The sequence below is a fragment of the Varroa destructor genome, unplaced genomic scaffold (genome assembly GCF_002443255.2).
Source record: "Varroa destructor unplaced genomic scaffold, Vdes_3.0 BEIS01000005.1, whole genome shotgun sequence".
Taxonomy (NCBI): Eukaryota; Metazoa; Arthropoda; class Arachnida; order Mesostigmata; family Varroidae; genus Varroa; species Varroa destructor.
Genome location: NW_019211458.1, coordinates 9,247,612 through 9,265,628, shown reverse-complemented (window position 1 = coordinate 9,265,628; position 18,017 = coordinate 9,247,612). Strand labels below are relative to the sequence as shown.

Genomic DNA, 18,017 nt, shown 5'->3' with positions numbered 1-18,017 from the left:
CATGATCCTTATAGAAATTTGCCATGCACATGGAGATAAGGTAGGAAAACCTTTTCACATACAGAATAATTTTACTTAAATGATAAGACCGTAGTAATTTTAAGCGAAGATGCTGGCTATGTTATGTATATGTGTACATATATGCACTTAATTGGCGAGTAAAATTTGACAAATTAGACCTAACAAGGAATTGAATGGAATAGAACAGAATAGAGGCAGCAAAGCCTGAAGGCTAATACGCACCCCTTGGAAGCATGACCATGGTGATCCCATACATGCGGCCATTCCTAATTAAAAATGTCCGCTTTGGCAAATAGTTCCATGCCATTTTATGGGTATGTGCTATCTAAATATTTTTAGGTTTTTGATGCCATATCTACAAAGTCATTTTAAAAATAGTAAAAAAGTTTTTGCTTAACCTTAGCCTAAAAAAATTCCGACTGTGCGAGCGAATGCTAAGTCGCATTCTAACCTAATATTTAAAGAGGAGGAAAAACTGAATAATTTGCAACGCAATTTGGACGGTCCATCTTAAAGTGTCCCTTTACCGAAACGAACAAATGGAATATACCTGCAGTTAGTATTTCCAGTTACAGATGCGCCTGTATCTCTTCTTGCGCGTATAGTAGACAATTAGATAGGCCAACGGGCGTAACAATAGAAATGCAAGTTACGGCTATTGTGGGGAAAATCTACCCCAGCTTGCCTATGCCTAGAAATCAAGCCGTATGTATGCATTATGTTACGTAGTCTACGATGATACCAGGAAACTGTCCATGTTATAACGATAATGTCATGATTGAGCTAAGTGCCCTGTTTTGCATGCTGTTTTTTTGCTTATTTCTATCTGTCTGTTTAGTGTTATCATATTATCCGAACCTTCAAGTATTCCGGATCATGCTATAGTCGCTCAACGGCGGTCCTCTAACGAACGAAACCGAGAAGTCGAAGGATCAAACATAAAGAAAAACATATAAAAGAGACAACAGAGTATGAGCTCATATGTACATGAGATACAAGAGGAAGGACGCGAAAAAAGGAAGGCAGAAAAGGAGATTTTTTTTTTATTCCCAATAATAGCGCTGTTTGTTAATAATATAGATAATATAATAGCTTTGGAGGATTAGTTTTTATATTAAACCTCTCCAGCAGTGCCTTATTTTAAAAGCAATCGAACAATTTCTTGTTTCCGTAATATGTCGATCGTCCTGTATGAAAAAGCAGTACGTGGGGAAACAAGAACAACAAAAGAAAACAATCGTGTTCACTGTGAACGTTTACGTAATATTCCTAAACCCGGTCTGTCGTGCAGTCCTAGAACTTCCTACTTTCGTTGTTCATTGAATGTTGGTAATTCAGTTTATAAATGGCAACTTCAATGAGACACTAGTACGGTATAACTACGAGCAGACGTCTGACGGTTCGGTTCTGATTGAATGAATTAGCTAGTCCTGTTCTATTTAATTGAATTATCAAAAATAGGTTGTCCACTACGACGATACGATCGGTAACTAGAAGAAAAAATGATGACTAGGACTAGCAGAACGGATACAGCTCACAAATAACATCGACGTCCTACCTTAATGAAACGCCACGCTGATCTCTAACAAAATTAGCCATTTACTCAGCGGGCCGATCTACCAATTTAAGCCTACACTCAGGACAAATGCTGATCCGCAACTGCTGCAATGCAAAGTAAACATAGCGACAACACCTGAATGGTAACTGTAACCGACCTATATTCTTAAAAATACTCATCTTTTTTTTCTCTAACCAGTAGCAATAAAACAATGATTAGTATTCGTTTCGGAAATTGCCAATATCAGCAGTTCATACTTATTAACAGTGGCGGTTAAACGCCTTTGCTTTCAATCTCTGTTGCGATGCCGTAGCAGCAGTACATACATACTACAATGATACGATTTACATTGACCAAACTACAAAACTTCTCGATTAGAACAGGCGGCCTATATTTAGATATTTTCCTTTGTATACACTGTAAAGTATAATAACTCGGAACAATCTATGAGATATTTTCCCCTAACAGTGCCAACGATTTTCTATAATTTGTTCGCCATACGCGGTAGTTACACCCCTCAACTCCGTTAACACAGTACGATAGGACGGCGGCCGGTCACGTTTGTAGGTATATAAGAACTAGCAGCAGCAGCTAATGGGAACGATAGGCATAGGAATTTAAACCCTTTTCTTCGTACGCGTGCCGGCTACTCCGAGGCAGGAACGGTAACCTGATGGTGGCGACTATAGCAACCGCCGAGCAATGAAGAACAGACTCCCGGCTTTGTGGCAGCATGCTATATTAAAAGCTCATACAATAATGAAAATCAACAACATGAGATTCTACATATGTAAGTGTTGTCGTCGTCGTTGTCGTCCGGCCTACGATAGCGGTCCAACAACATAAAGATACCCCAAAACAACTATGTCTGTTGACGACGTTTCGCCTAACCGCGTTATCCGCGCAGATAACAACACGGGATGTACCATTAAAGTGTGTTACAGCGCCAACGATCGAATCGAAGAAGTTGCTTTTCTTTGCGACATGCACACTAGATACTAGCACACACAAAGTCCATAAACTCAATTAATAATCATATGTAACAGCAACGGTTAATGTGAATTAGTTAATACTGGCAAACCATCCCTGTTCATTGGCTCATCTAACAATAACTGTCGTAATGGGTCTTGTTATTGTCAACGTTGTCTTTTGGCCTTGTCACGCTTTTCGTGAGAAAAGGAACAGGCGACGCTTTCAACAGGCACATGGTGAGCGTTTTCCTTGTTAAAATAAGTAAGCCTAACATCATAATGATTAACAACGTTGAACAAGTAGTATTTGCTCACCTTTTGCTGCCTCTGATGAAGAACTGTATTTTTCTCTGTTGCTGACAACTTCTTTACAACGAATTCTCCACGATTTTCTTTGTTCTTCAACCGAACATTTATACAGCAAAGTGAGTATTAATTCACAGAAGATGTACAGGTAAACATATTTCTGCTAATATATAGCACGAATCAACGGATTATCTAAAACCTTTTTAAGTTCAGTAAAAATTTTAACTATACTGATTATAAAAGGTAATCATGAAGGTACTGACCCTCACACATTGCAAGCGGACGCCTACACTGTCGGTTATATTATATTTCATTAAATTCTCCGAGATCCAGCATAATTTGTATAAAAAAAAAGACGCGAATAAAACAGACGCAAACAAATTAATGAAGCGCCATTTCTATCACTCACTTCAACTATTTATTTACCCGTCAGCGTCTGATTTCGTGACTGATTTCGAATTAGCTAAATAATAACACACGTAGCGGAACAAAGCAGTTATTTTTATTTTTATCAAACCAAGGATCGTTGGTCCCTTTGGGGGGATATCATTATTTATTATCATTATTCTCCTATTGGCATCATCAATTACGATCCGATATGATAGCACAGTAGTGGGGAAAAAGTCGGAATCAATGAATGATAGTTTTTCTCCGTGATCGATAGCAACCCTTCCAGCCTCGTCCTTATCACGTTGTTCCCTCTGTTGCATCGACTATATGCGCATACAGTGTGTTTGGGATAAACTAGGACAGACTCCGGCGGACTACTAATCGCAACGAGCATGATTTTAGGTCATATCATTAGTACCGGAAAAGCCACTTCTTACTCCGACGAAGTTGCGAGGTCATCATGGGGTACGTAGGGTGTTTAGATTTAGCATAAGACAAAAATAAGTTCTTGTCGGTGATTCCGCGTTGGACGAATCCCATCGAAGCTATGAACTTCTTAACTTACCCGAAATCGACGACCTAGCGCAATACGACTGGTTACGCGGCTGCCGAAAAGATCGAAAAACGTGACCAAACACTGCAGCGATATGGGAAGAACCGGCTGCACGGAATCCATGCTAGCTGGAACGATGTAAAATCGACGCTTTATCGATTCTGGCATTCGCGTCTTGGCAGCAGAATTAAACACGGCGCGGTGATAGATGTAGCGGCTCGAATTTTCCAGGAAAATTTCCGGTATGCCATCGAAGTTAGACACAAACTTAGCTCCCTAAGAAAATCAAGGTCGAGAGAATGTTTTACATTACCATGTATAGAGGGAGATGAAACTGGAGTAAGCGAATATCGATGTAATAGTATTGGCGCATTTAGCTTCAGGGATGTCTCGTGTGCCAAAGAATGCCAGCCACAAACCCTATTTCATTACCCTGCAGACTATGAGGCATTATTGCTGCTTGAATTTATCCCGAACATATATATATGTAAGATCAAAAATTAGTGTCTCTCTGTTCGACTCAAATCGCCGACATATAGCGGTCGCTACAAATTCCTAGGTGGTATAGCTCTATCGTAGACAGGTTTCCCGGGTGACATTGGGCTGACTGGATGGATACTTTCTGTTCGGAGAGGAAATTTAGAACCTCCAACTGCTAAAAAATGCCAGGGATATGTATGAAAAGCAAGGACGACATAGAGATATGCCGTCCTTCAGATTACTGTATATTCGGTCAGGTTTCGTGCATTCAAAATGGCTGTGGCTATAATAGAGATGAGGTTGAATGTACAGCCTGATTGAGCCAGATCGGTAAATTGAATCAGCGGCAAAACGCAAATAATACAAGGCCTACGAGCCTATCTTATATATATATATACTTGCAATTCTGAAACTAATAACCCTATATATAATCCGTATTTGTTTGGCTATTATGAAGCGAAGGGCTGTCAACAAATACGGTTGTCGGTATCGTTTCACTCCCAAAATCCGGCCTAGTAATTGTTGATAAATCGCAGATACATCATCTATCGCTATAGAGATAAATACATAGCGGTTGAATAATGGTTGTCGTCGGCGATATTTGGCCTATCGGTGTATTGCGTATCGCTTGTTGTATCACTCCGAACGCGGCGCCCTCATGCGCATCAAGTACGGAAGCCACAGTTGGCGATGAATTAGCAGCGTTCAGGTTTGGCAAGCGACAGACTGATAGCAGAAACGTATACGTAAAGCGCATTTAGAGCACGTGCCATAGTTAGTGTGCCTGTACATTTGTGTACATACAGTTTATCAACAGTGCACACGTAAAATAATACGGACACTCCTCAGGCCGATTTGACGTAGCGTCCACGAATCAAACGTTGCTGGAAAGCTGATTTTCCACCCATGTTCGTTGCAATATACCAGATGCATGAATGTATGTCATACATGAAACGTAACACAAAAGAAGTGGGGCAAATATATCAAAATAGAAAAGAGGGTCTACGAAGGACCGTCGAAGTGATGAATGGAACAGAAAATAAATGTATTCGGTAGAATAGTCGTTTCTATTATGGCTATAGTAAAGTAGTGATTACCAACGAGCAAAAAGTCCTTCAATCAACGGCGGCTCTGATAATGTTGCTTAATTTTTGCCGTTGCTGCTGTTATTCTATTGGCTTCTCAAAGTGATAGAAAAGCATCGAAATCTGTCAGAATCGTACGCATCAGTAAGGTACACTTTACAGTATGCGATAGCATATGTATGTGGCCGTAGATTTTTCTCTGTGCCCCATATACCGTGCACCGAAGTCTGTTAGGTGTAAACATACACGATGTTATGCATGTTGCAACCCGCTTTTGAAACCGGTGATGGTGGCGACGGAGGTGGCGGCAGGAATCCACCGCGTTGCTTTCGTTGTTGTGCTGGCTGGTTGGTTGCTTGTTTGTTTGTCGTTGCGTTGCGTTGCGTTGCGTCTCATCGTCGTAACGATTGCGAACGAAAAATACAAACAGTTAATTTACGATGTATGTCGACATTTGCACTTCGGCCGACGAGAAAATAGCTTTAACTTCACTACTGTTGTAGATGCCCCTGGGTATTTTGTTGGTGAAGAGTTACGCGTAAGCGTTGAGACCGTACGCTGCCATGTACGCTATAGAATCCATCGCTCCTGGCATTGTGCCAATGACGAGCCAATAATGCAAACTTATCGGACCAATATCTGGCAGACAGAACTGATTGATCGGACAGCTAAAGCATCAGAAATTAACTCGTCACATTTTTTTCTCTAGTTTTTGGTGGAAAGTTCAGTATACAAGGGATTTTGTATTTAAGACGATAGTTTTATCTATAGCGATAGCGAACAACGTATAGGAAACATACTCAGCGCCCTTTCAATAAAATACGACGCTCTGTAGCTTCACAATGAAACACACACCATTGCACTGATAGGGTAACCGCAAAGTATCAGATCGACAAAAAAGCTGCGTCGCCTTGTGAAATTCGAGCAAGAAGATCAGAATCATACTGCTCTATGTGTTTCACAAACTCAGCTACAGACAATCATCAATAATATTCAGTCCGTGTCCATAAAGTCTTGAGCCAAATAGAAGCATGCTTGACGCGATTATGTTTTTATATGCGTTCACCCCCCCCCCCCCTCGTGCAGGTATTCGTGTATGCGCCTCGTACGCACGTACGAATAAATATCTGTTTCATTACACTGAGGTTATGACAAATGCATTTCTAGATGTCGACAGATATTTGCTTACTGGGGGGTTACTTGTGAACAGGGGGACTTGCGTGACCCGCCATTCGTTATCTAATTCATTACTAGGTGATCGTTAACGAATACAATCCCGAGGTAGAGAAGAGTACTGTCTATTATGGTTCATGAATGGTATTTATACATTGTACCCAGCAAATATGAATCTTTGCAGGTAGGAACAAGCAACTGTATATGCTAGCTGAGTTTAGATGTTGTTCTCGTCGTCGTTGTACATATGATAAAATACAGTGACTTCTTAACTGACCCAGATCGTTTGAGATCCCTCTACCTGAATAGAAAAAACAACAAATAACTAATGTTAGAATACGATATTGTTTTTATCCGTTGCTTGTTGCCCCTTCTAACGCGGCATAGCGTTACCATGAACGAGTTTCTATCAGCTGCTTTTGCTCCTACTGTTTCAGATGAGTGCCCAAAAGAAGATAGTGTTTCCAGCTACACGACCTGCTAATAATGCTTGTTAACACAGCACTAAGTCTCACTGTTGTTGTCGTTTCGGCCTGTTGGGGTGTCGGGGTCCGAGGGTTACTTGGTCCTTCTGTTCGCCGGCATATCGGTTGTAGCGTCCAGTAATTCGGACGATGTCAACGGCGGCAGCATTAGCCATGGACAACGTTGCAAGCCTGTGATTTCTTCCATTCACAGCGCACACATAGAGCGATATATTAGACACACAATAATAAGTTGTATTATTATTTACTTACTGCTAGAACTGCCCCCTCTTCTCATCGTCCTGTTGAGGTTAGGCTCTTCGCAACTGACTCGACTGTGACAAATGCAATCAGGACTATGTCTTTCGATCGCTGTCGGCCTATCAGTCATGTTGCCGTCGTCACTGTTGTCATTGTTGTTTACCTGCTTCTTGTTGGCATGCTGTCAAGCTAGTTTCACTCGCATCATCATCGTTGACACTGCACTGACAGTTGTTGTCGCTACCAATAAAAGGCTGTCAATGTTGCTGAAATTCATAAAGGCCTCATGCGCTAATCATAACTATCTAGTAAGTTGTCGTAACTTAACATAGTTTGTTACTGCATTTAGTTTTTTTATTGACGAAACCCATTAGCATGCTCATTGATTCAGACCTTGAGACCGCTAAAAGCTTCGCCTAATACTCGTAATTGCTTTTTACGGAACCCAAATACTCAATCATCCCCTAGCCCATGAATTGGCTTGGCCAAAAATTTTGCTAAGACATTTATAAAAGCGACATACAGACGCGTTTGTAGACATATTGCGTAAGACAGCATTCCGAAAATTTTACGTGAAGAACGTAGAAAAAATAAAGTTTAGAAACAGACCATCATCATTTCTATATTAGAATGAAATGTTTCAACTGCCATTACCAGTAGGGACGACGACCACTGCTTGGTTTGTGAAAGAATAAAAAAAGAGTATCGCATCAATGTTTACTACCCATTAACCGTATAGCAAATAATTACATACCGTGGTCAGATCAAGCGCAATGTGTCCGACCAGGCGGACACGTTGCGCTTGATTTTAAGGGAATAAGCTTAATTATTTCCGTTTATATCTGATTAGGTGAATAAATGTCCTATACTTCAATCGAATTGAACGTTACTTTGGGATTTAATATATATATTATATCTTATATATATATATATATATAAAGCAACGCTGAATTAGCAAAACGTTAGGGATCAATGTCTGCTAAGATTATTGACTATTGGTATTTTTGTTATAGGTCTCCCGCTCCGAAAATAACTCAAGTTACGATTGTACAATGTGTCGTCAGGCTGTCTTCTGACTTTCATAAGTGTAAACCGGATACAGCCGCATAAGATCTACACAAAAACACTTGATCGTACTCCGGACGCTGTTTTATATAGACACCTAACGAAAAAAAGTTGACAATGTTTTGTTTTGTTGAGGATCCAATGCACGATGGGTAATAAGCAGCGATTTTTGCATTTTTTTTTATGCTAATTTCTTAGTAGTGGTGACTGTAGTATTTTTGAGAGTACACAAACACTATTTTATTTTATATACTGTGTATTGTTTGATGTAACGTTGAAAAAACGAAACACATATCGTGCTTTCGAGATAATTGGCGTGAGCGGCTATGATTTAAGCCATACTGGACTACGTACAGGAGTTTTAGTACGAACAACAAAGTAGGTAACGCTAAAATTAGTGATTATTGATAACAAATGTGCTGGCCAGCCAAAACAATCAGACTCAATCTGTTACCGCCTGCTAGCTTCAGATGCGCAGGATGATTGTCTAGCCAAAATCAACCACTTGAATCGCGCTTCAATTATATAGCGCGCATTCGCGGCCTAAAAAACAAGCTCATGGTCCTAATCCACTAATCTTTAGGTACCTGCCTTTGTATGACTGTATGTTTGCGGCCAACAGAGCTTCTGATCTCTTCAATATGGCGATACCTCGTCAGATACCTAACCGTGTCTGCATTGGATAAACAATCCAACGGATTGATTGACCGTCGTCACCTAATTCTCTATAGACTCAACTGTGCTCAATCTGTGGCTTCATATCGGAATCTTCATATTCTCCACACGAGAAGAACGGCAAGCCTAAATGGCAGGGAATAATAGCCAATCGTCATTAGTGGAAAACGAATTAATAATTATTAATAGAATTAATAATTCTTCGTGGCCAACAACGCTATGCGACATGTAATAATTGCACCACAAAACTAAACAGGACAAAAGGAAATATTTTAAGAAAAAGAAAATAACTTGTCCGCTCAATCAAAGTACAATGATCGTATGCTGCAGAACACTATTTATATTTGCGATCGCCGATACATGCGTGATAAAAACTGTCTGTGGAGGAAAGACGTGAATTATTAACACTGTGTATTATAATTTATACTATATATATATTGCCATATTAGGCAAAATATGTGTTAATCACAGCCTTTTCAATCGTTCGAAAAACAGCGGCCTAATTGTCACCTTGCCAAAATCCCCTTTGTATTTACGCGTCTGTGGGTTTGTTCGTCGGACGAAATGATATCCCCTGTATGGTTTTGTCACCTGGCAGTATTACATAAATTTCACTATTGTATTTTCAGGAGCAGAATCATCCCAGCCCAATTTACACCTACTTATTTTGTACGGGTAAAACTAGTCTACCTGACGTACTTGGACTCATACGAAGTAACGTGTAACATCACGCCAATAGAACTGAAGTTAGCGACAAGGAACAAGTTAGATAAGGCTTCCAAATGATAAAGGCAAACCGTATCCTGATTGCATTATATTGCACTCTATAAAGTAGGGCGGTCTTGTGTTAAATTGTACAGAGGGAAGCGAGCCTTCTTAGACAACTCAGATGACTACAGGAGTCTACCTCTTTCTTTACGGTCATCGGATGTTGTTTTCGATATTAACGCTTTTTAGCAAGAGACCGTCTAGCACATTCGTTGGTGGGTACTTTCATGCTAATCAGGTGGTAACTAGCCCGTTCCAGTTGTTTAGATTTAGTCAAAAATGGCAAATAAATGACTGGCCTGAAGTTCAGTCCTAGTATAGTGGCCTGGCGCGTTTGTAATAGCAACATGAGCGTAAATCGTGTCGTCCACAGTAATATTGGACAGTACTTGACACTGTCCCAACGTTTGACGAAACAGGCGATTGGTTGGCCCTGAACCTAACATGTTAATGATGCTATTGATCCAGAGTGTCCCGTTTACTTAGGACAAGCCTCGCAGCGTGAAAAAAGCGCAGATTTAACGAGCTGCAATTGGACGGATTGGTACTAGTCTCTAGCAGGAATCGCTAGATTGAAGCATCGTATGTTTGTAACGTTATCAAATTTAAAGACGAACAGAGGAATATCGACAACGAGTTCATTACGTTTCATTGAAGAACGAGTTCAGACACGAGTGCTTACCCTTTTCATAGTGACGTTAGCCAATGCATCACTGTATCAGTCTGAAATAAATAGATCAACGTATAATTTATTCAGAAGCACTTGATAGATAATATGGCCTTATACTGCCCGCTTAATGGGTCCAGTAACATGCAAGTTAGGGGAACCAGTCTGTTACTGTTCGTCCAACGATACGAATAATTAACCCTCGCCAACTCATCGGCCGTCGGGTCTACTGCGGACGGACAAATTTCGGGTCATTACGTCGTAACGGTGCTGACAAACGTAACTAGCACATAACGCCTAGTGACACTAACCGCAGCTCAACTATCGTAAATTGTATTAGTTGATTTACTCGTTTTTGTATAAGATGCTGGCCAATTTGATAAGACATGAGCATAAGTAGAATGTGATACTGGACTTTTTCTCACTAATTGAGAAGCTAGCGCCGTATAATTCAAAGGGTGTTGCCGTTTGATTATCGGTTGACTGCTAACGTTCGCTGGCTGTCAGGACAGACGAGAAAACTGACCCATTGAAGCCACCGCTATGGTAATGACAATGGTGACAGAGCGATCTGGCAGAGAAAGGGCTTTGAAAAAGGAAACATCGCTGCTGCGTCCAATGTATAGTATAGACATACTTGTGCATGCACACCTACAGCACGTTTCGTTTCCTGAAAGGTACCAATGAGATGGAGCCAGCAGACGATGTTTTACTAGCGACTATATATGCATAATATGCCTCTGTACTCGCTTGTCGTATTACGAACTACAAGACGGCACGGTCCTCTGATATTCCTCGTCGTCGCTTTTCCCTACGGCCAGTCTATCGGGATGCTACTTTTACACATTTTGCAGGCGCATATATATGTATCGAACGAAGTTGTAAGGTAGCCGCGAAAAAAACGCCGCAGACGTCTTGGTTCAGTATCGTCTGGTTCGATTGTTTCGTAGCTATATAAGTGAGCACCAAATCGTGCTCTGAAGCTGGAAGCTGACGACAGAGGGGCGACGAAAGGGAACAAAGCGGGGAGAACAACGTGACGAAACAATTGTAAGCGGTATGACAAATTGCAGTAAGTCGACCGGGACGTAGTACCGACGATAGCTGCTGTTATGGTCCTTGTTGTCGACAATATTAAATACGATACCGACTAATTTCTTTCGTACGAAAACCCAGGTCCATCAACGTTGATCGTGTAACTAGGTTCTAGTGAACCGAAGAACGAAAAAAATGACGCTTCGCTAGCGATGCTTCTCAATGAGTCAGACTCAAAAGCAGTTATTATAACACAGACACGGTTAGTCTCATCGTCGGATCCTGGCTCATCGGATGCAAATAAGTGGGCTAACTGTACAATCGAATTATCGAAAAACTGGGTTAAGAGGTATGTCGTATTCCGCAGACACCTGCCATTGTCACAGAAGGCCAGATTTGCACGACACTGAACAACTAATGGGCCGAAAAGTTATGTTAGATGAATAGAGAATAGTTTCGTGTGCGGTAATTTGCTTACTACGTATGATTGCGCCTCGTGGAGAGCCCGCACTCGTTTTGTATCAGTCCACTCACTATAAGGTGAAACATTACAGTAGACTCTTATTGTTTGTTGCTTAAAACGTTGTTTCTGGGACAACAGATAATGCTTGTTTATCTGACATCGATTTGACAGGGAAGCTATCCACATCCAATCACCGCAATCACTAGAAGTTGATGACGATTAAGTTACGGCGTTATCGTGTTTGCATCAGTTCAATGGTACGAACACTGATCTTACGTATTTCGCACACATTCATCGACGGATATTTTTCGTCCTGGATTTATGTGCGCTATTAAACGCTGGCAGTCGGTTTTGTGAATTCGTATCATTGATGGTTGGCTGGCGTGATCATTGCTAGACTGAAGTACTATTATTAGATAGAAGAGAAAAAATAATAACTGAAAAACTATTCGAAACCGGTAGAGTGATTCTTGCTTGAAACAAGGATCGTGTGTAAACCTTCGTTTGTATTAGTGTTTCTTGAGATAACAAGCATAAGTTCTATGCTACGTATTAACGCCCCGTCACTCGTTGAACCCCATTTTTGTTATTTAACACTTAATTGTCAATATCTGTTATTCTCCATCTCTACTTCAGCATAACATTACATTTGGCTCTAGCTATAATGAACGCTAACTGAGCATAGTTGTCAGCGTCACCATAGAAGAGGGTAAGTTACTGGAGAATTGTCACCAACCTGTGTGTAGAGCATATCTGCGAAGCTAAGTTGAACAAAATTTGATCGTACTTGTTTCCAGCGTTGGGACGAACAAGGAAGCTGCTCGTGACGCTTATTCACGAAATGCCATCATTTTACTTAACGTTCTAGCTAGCTTGATTTGTCAATCCATTGGGCTTATTAGCACTCCGCAGCTGTTGTAGTAGTGCAGTCTGTGACGTTGAAGTGCCCTTGTTTAGAACGACAAATAAAAAAAAAGCTGACTATCTGTTCATGGATCTGTCCGCAGCGCCGTAGGCGGAATGCGGGCCCTGTCTCCAACCATAACCGAATAGGCAGCAGTGATATGCGGTTAGCGACTGGGCGAGGCGACGTACAACCAAATGAGATATGCGGACGTCACACGTACACCCCTAATGCGATCATGCTACGCTGAAGAAGGGTTTTGATCCGGGGTTCGACGAAGCTGGGGTTTGGCGGAAGCCTAGTTCAGCCATGGACAATGATCCGGACGAAGTTGGACACGGTGTCCACCTATAGCAGAACGTAGCACTAGTTGCTTGGGCAGTCGCAAGTGTTATCTCGTCCCTTGCGTGCTTTAGCTGACCACACTCGTGTGGTGCCTGTCGTTCGCCAAACGGATCGAACGAAAAAATTAGGCAGTAGGGTGGATTTGAACGTGAGAGAAGGTTACTTCCGACGTTATCGATTGCTGGCTTGTTAGTCTTATGAGCTGATCTCTGTAGCTGTTTGTGTACAATGACATTTTCTCCGTTGCAATTTAATAGCGCAGTTTGGTGATAATGACGGCAGCGGTAGATAGAATAGAGCAGCTCTGTCTTCGTTGTTTAGAGTTTCGGTGTCTTCGAAGCTTCAGCTTTTCTAGTATTTTCCTCCGACAGCCAGTTGTCACCGGCTTTGCACCGCATAAGCGCAAAACTAAAAGCGGTGCTGAAAGAAACCTAAGCAAATATGCAGCGTTCAGGATGCACTGGTTTTCCTTGCGGCAGCAGCGGCGGCGACGACATAATCACCACTAGAATAGATTACCGCCAAGAGCAGCGCCACAGGATAGTAAACTATAACGTTTATAAAGTGGACGTTGTATCTTTGTATTTGTTATAACAAATACTTATTGAGGAACGAATCCATTCGCGTATGCTCTTATAGTAACCGAGGCAGCAGTGAAGACTTTCGGATGTTATTAGTGCTGCTCCTTCACTGGTCCGGACCTCAGCCACTGCGGCTGCCGCTGTTAGCCAAAGCGTCAGAGACAGCAATGGCAGCGGTATGCGGCTGTCGGATTCGGGCCGAAATTAACTGTCGCTGGCTGGGCGAAGACCTGTTGTTAGACTATTATACAACCTTCCGCCATAACATCAACTTCCGCCATAAGACAACTACGGTTACTTTTACTTCCACTTCTTCTGTACACTACTGCAGAACAGCATCGAGCGATAGGACATCGATGTGCTATAGCAAACAGCTGTCTCTTTTAGTTGGTTCCTTTAGTTTGTCCATCGTAAACGTTCCTTGCTACCGTTCGTTCGGTTTCTCTACCTGTGTACTTTCGATATGTATCTCTTTGTCCGAATGTCTACCTGTCAGTCCGAGTCTTCAACCGATCATTTGCTATGGCTATAAATTATTTGGGCGGAACGTGTGTACAAATAAATTCTCATTAAATAATACATCAATGAACGGATGCATAAATGACAGACATGTAAATTGTGGATTATATTCTACAAAGACTTTTGCTTTGTTGTATCAGATGCGATCCGTTCCCCCTTACCATCGTTTAAGGAGGAGCAGCCATCTTCCGATGGCATGAGATCTGAGTCGGCAGTCGGCCCGGTTACTTATTTCCGATGCAACAACGGGAGCCAATAGAAGCTTCGCCGAACACAGCTCGGAGACATGCTACGTGGAAGCAGTGGCAGCCGAACGATTGTCTGGGCGGCGTCGATATCATTCTGTTCTGATATGTGAAACAACAAGAGTTGATCGTGAAGAAACAAACGGCAATACGTAGATAGAGCAATCGGGAATAAAAATAAGCTTAAAAAAGAACGCGAAGTTAATATTTGCTTGTAATGTTTTAATCCTTAGAGCAGCGACAGTGTCGATGAATACGCACGTATGGCTTAATGTTCCATAGGATAGAGGTAGACGCGGCGGATAAGAACGGGAACGGGCCTCGCCCACTTATAGTTGCGAGTATAGGGTTACACACATATGTATCACGCGTATATTCCTATGGATTGACATAAAGCCGTTACTCGCGCAACATACCGTTTATGAATGGCTGAATAGGTCGTACGGCACAATTTAGTTATATTTTTTGAAGACATCAGCTTGTAGCAGTGCGTAACCGCGTTAAATAGTCAGGGGACCTTTTCACTTCGACGCGAAACCATTGCACAATTCGTTCGGAACAACGCGTCGGCTGACGACGCGTCGTTCCGCAAGTGTCGCAGCAGACGGCATGAACGATCTTCATCTTACCGAATTTGCGTTATGTGTCGTATGTACAATTTCGACATGGGTCCACACTATATCAGCCGCCACCTATCTACCCGTAGCAACAGCCATTGTCTATCACTAGTGTCGTCAGTGTGGATATCGATGAAGTGTACATTATTGCGCTTTTGTCTCGTCGCCTATCAAATGATCGCCTATTGTGATATTCGATTTTCTATCTTCTGCTTGTTATGTCTATGTCTACGCTCCATGTTCTTTCTCTTAACATTCGCTTCTTGAACGTGAAGTATCATAGGGTGGGAAGGCAATCCATTAAATCCCGGATTTCCTCGTTGTTGCCAATGCCAATGATGTCCATGAAAACCATGATGTCTAAAGACTCGCTAAACGACTAGATAACGCTAAATAGCACCCAGTCAGCCATATAGAACCTTGCAGGCTTTCAAGCAGACAGGCGGGCCGTTGTTACAGTTATCATAATTGTTGAATATATTACCAATTTATCATAATATAGCTAAGACGAAATGATATATTTAAGTCATGGTAGACGGTGTTACTGGGTGCTCCCATAACTACGCTATGCATGTGAAGATCAGCGGTGGGAGAATAAGCGACCCCGTCATAACCCTTTAGACAGGTCGGTGGGCAATAATAGTAATACCCATCGCCCAGCATCTTACTATTTTTCCGCGTAGTCCGCAGTAGGAAACAGTTGTACTAGTAATATCGTTGTTGGAAAGTAACAGTGAACACAAACGACACAAGTGAACTCCAAAGTCATTTGGTAAAACGGAGCGACGGTACCGATACGAACGGATAATGCTATCGAATATATGAAACGCTTATACGGTACCGTCATTAACGTACACTGATGGCGGAAGTGATTAAGAGGCGGCACTTGGCATCGGTACCTGATAGACATCATATCATATAATTAACTATAATAGTCGTCTATTATAGTTAATAGAAAGCTAGACGACGGCGGTACGAGCGAGCGAGCGAACGGCAGCGGACCAAATGACAGGGTGTAATTAATCGTAGGCGGGTACTTTGTTATAATAGTGGCATCAGCCAGCGTAGGGGTCTCGCTGACCTATCTGTATGTTACCATCGCATCGGATGAGATGCGCACGAGTGGATAAAGGACCCGACAAAAAGTGGCGGAAGAGCACCACACAGACACTATGACAAAAGGGTAATATAATTGAAACTACAGTCATAGAACGCAAAAAGAAGACAAGTGGCAAAAGTTTACCGCAGTGTAATAGGGAAAGGAAGCAGAAGAAAAAAATCAGATGAAGTAGAATCTATTGTAGATGTTTTGATTATGTCTAGTAGTACGTACCGCGTATAGAAATAATTGCAGTGGTAATATGCTTCATATTTGATCACTCGGAAATAAGCAAAAACCCAAGAAAAAAAGGTTTCACAGGAAGTAAGTAGAAACACTGTTTACTTTAGTGCTGTCGCCCTGCGGCGTTGTTTCTGACGATATGCTATGATAACCGTAATTTTATTATTTATATTAAACTACTGCCTAGGTTAGCTAAAAGAGCTCGACTTGCTCATTCGGGTGTAGATTTATATATATATATCTCTATCTATCTAAAAGCCCTAAGTAAGAATGCAAAAGTCTTTCTGTAGTGGCCTAAAAAATAATAATCGTCATAGCAACCATGTCGGTGGAAGATATATGGTCTTCCTTCAGACCTTTCAATTTTCCACGGTTTCAAAAACTTTTTTTTAATAATACATTCACCTTTTTAGAAGATGTGTGATGACACGACGTCTTCAAACGACTTGATATTTCCCTCTAAAGAGAATTGAAGAGCAAACGAAACCAATAAAACTCTTGTTTTTATTGCCCTCAGAGAGTATCTGCCTGGCTCGGTAACTGACGTGTAGCTGAAACCCTAGTGAGCAGTCCAAAACACGCTGTGTTTTTTTCACCATTAAATTTCTTTGCTAACGTCCTTATCACAGCAGAAGGATCGTCAGAAATGCTTTTCTGACCGGCCTGATTCAACTCCGAAGTGCGCACTGTTTTTTCTCTTTCGTCGTAAATTTTCCCTTGTACTTAGCTGAGCATTGCCTCATTAGCAGTTGCATACACATTTAATATGTCGTAAAATTTTGGCTCGTCCAAGGTTTTTTATGGCGGGGGACTCGTCCTGCCCGAATACACTGGATAAGAACTCACTTTCGCCCAAAGTCCGAAACCGATGCCCTTCTTTTCATTTTGACAAATGTGTTACTTTGTTCTAGAACGAATATTTGGCACCAAAAATAATGGGTGAACGCATGCCCGCTACGATAAAGAACCCGCCAAAGTTTGTTTAAATATAACACCTATATATATGCATAATGATATATATATATATATATATATATATAATAGTATTTAAAGTGGTTATAGTGGAACCTGCCGAATAGAATCAAATTCGTCATCAACCTTCGCTCTTAAGTCCTAACTTTTTTAATACTAACGCTTTCGCCGAAGTCAAAGCGGTGACATTTTGCCATACTGTGAATGGCGTCATTGTTTTGCATCGTCGTCATCTCCGCCGTCACTCATTGTTGCAATCTATCTATCGACATTACTTCTGCAACGCCCTAAATATTTCCGGCGGCTTATCCGCAATTTTTTTTTCTCAGCAGAAGGAGTAGCAGAAGTGTAATATGTTCTGTTGATGTTCAGCAGCAATTTGCTTTCGCGCGGTAAAATTGTCGGTCCTGTCGTTATCAGTGGGGCTTACTTTTTGTCAATACAAATGAGCCCGGTGATCACAACGAGGATAATGATTGCACTGACAATCGTATTGTGATGTTATCCTGTAATTCGGCATACTCATTCGTTCGTCAATTCCTCATTCATTTATTAAA

General features: G+C 41.5%; 1 protein-coding gene and 2 long non-coding RNA genes across 7 annotated transcripts in view; 1 reads left to right on the top strand and 2 right to left on the bottom strand.

Moving 5' to 3' along the window:
- Positions 1–18,017, top strand: part of smash (smallish) — an 86,272-nt gene that overhangs the window by 26,858 nt on the left and 41,397 nt on the right. The gene's annotated exons all lie outside the window — the stretch shown is intronic.
- On the bottom strand, positions 2,437–17,705 carry LOC111252098 (uncharacterized). The gene is made up of 3 exons (XR_002674106.2): positions 17,622–17,705; positions 16,894–17,395; positions 2,437–4,075 (listed from the first exon to the last, which is right to left on the bottom strand). It is a non-coding gene; the product is annotated as an uncharacterized LOC111252098 (long non-coding RNA).
- Positions 6,864–13,970, bottom strand: LOC111252097 (uncharacterized). The gene is made up of 3 exons (XR_002674105.2): positions 12,672–13,970; positions 10,453–10,493; positions 6,864–7,202 (listed from the first exon to the last, which is right to left on the bottom strand). It is a non-coding gene; the product is annotated as an uncharacterized LOC111252097 (long non-coding RNA).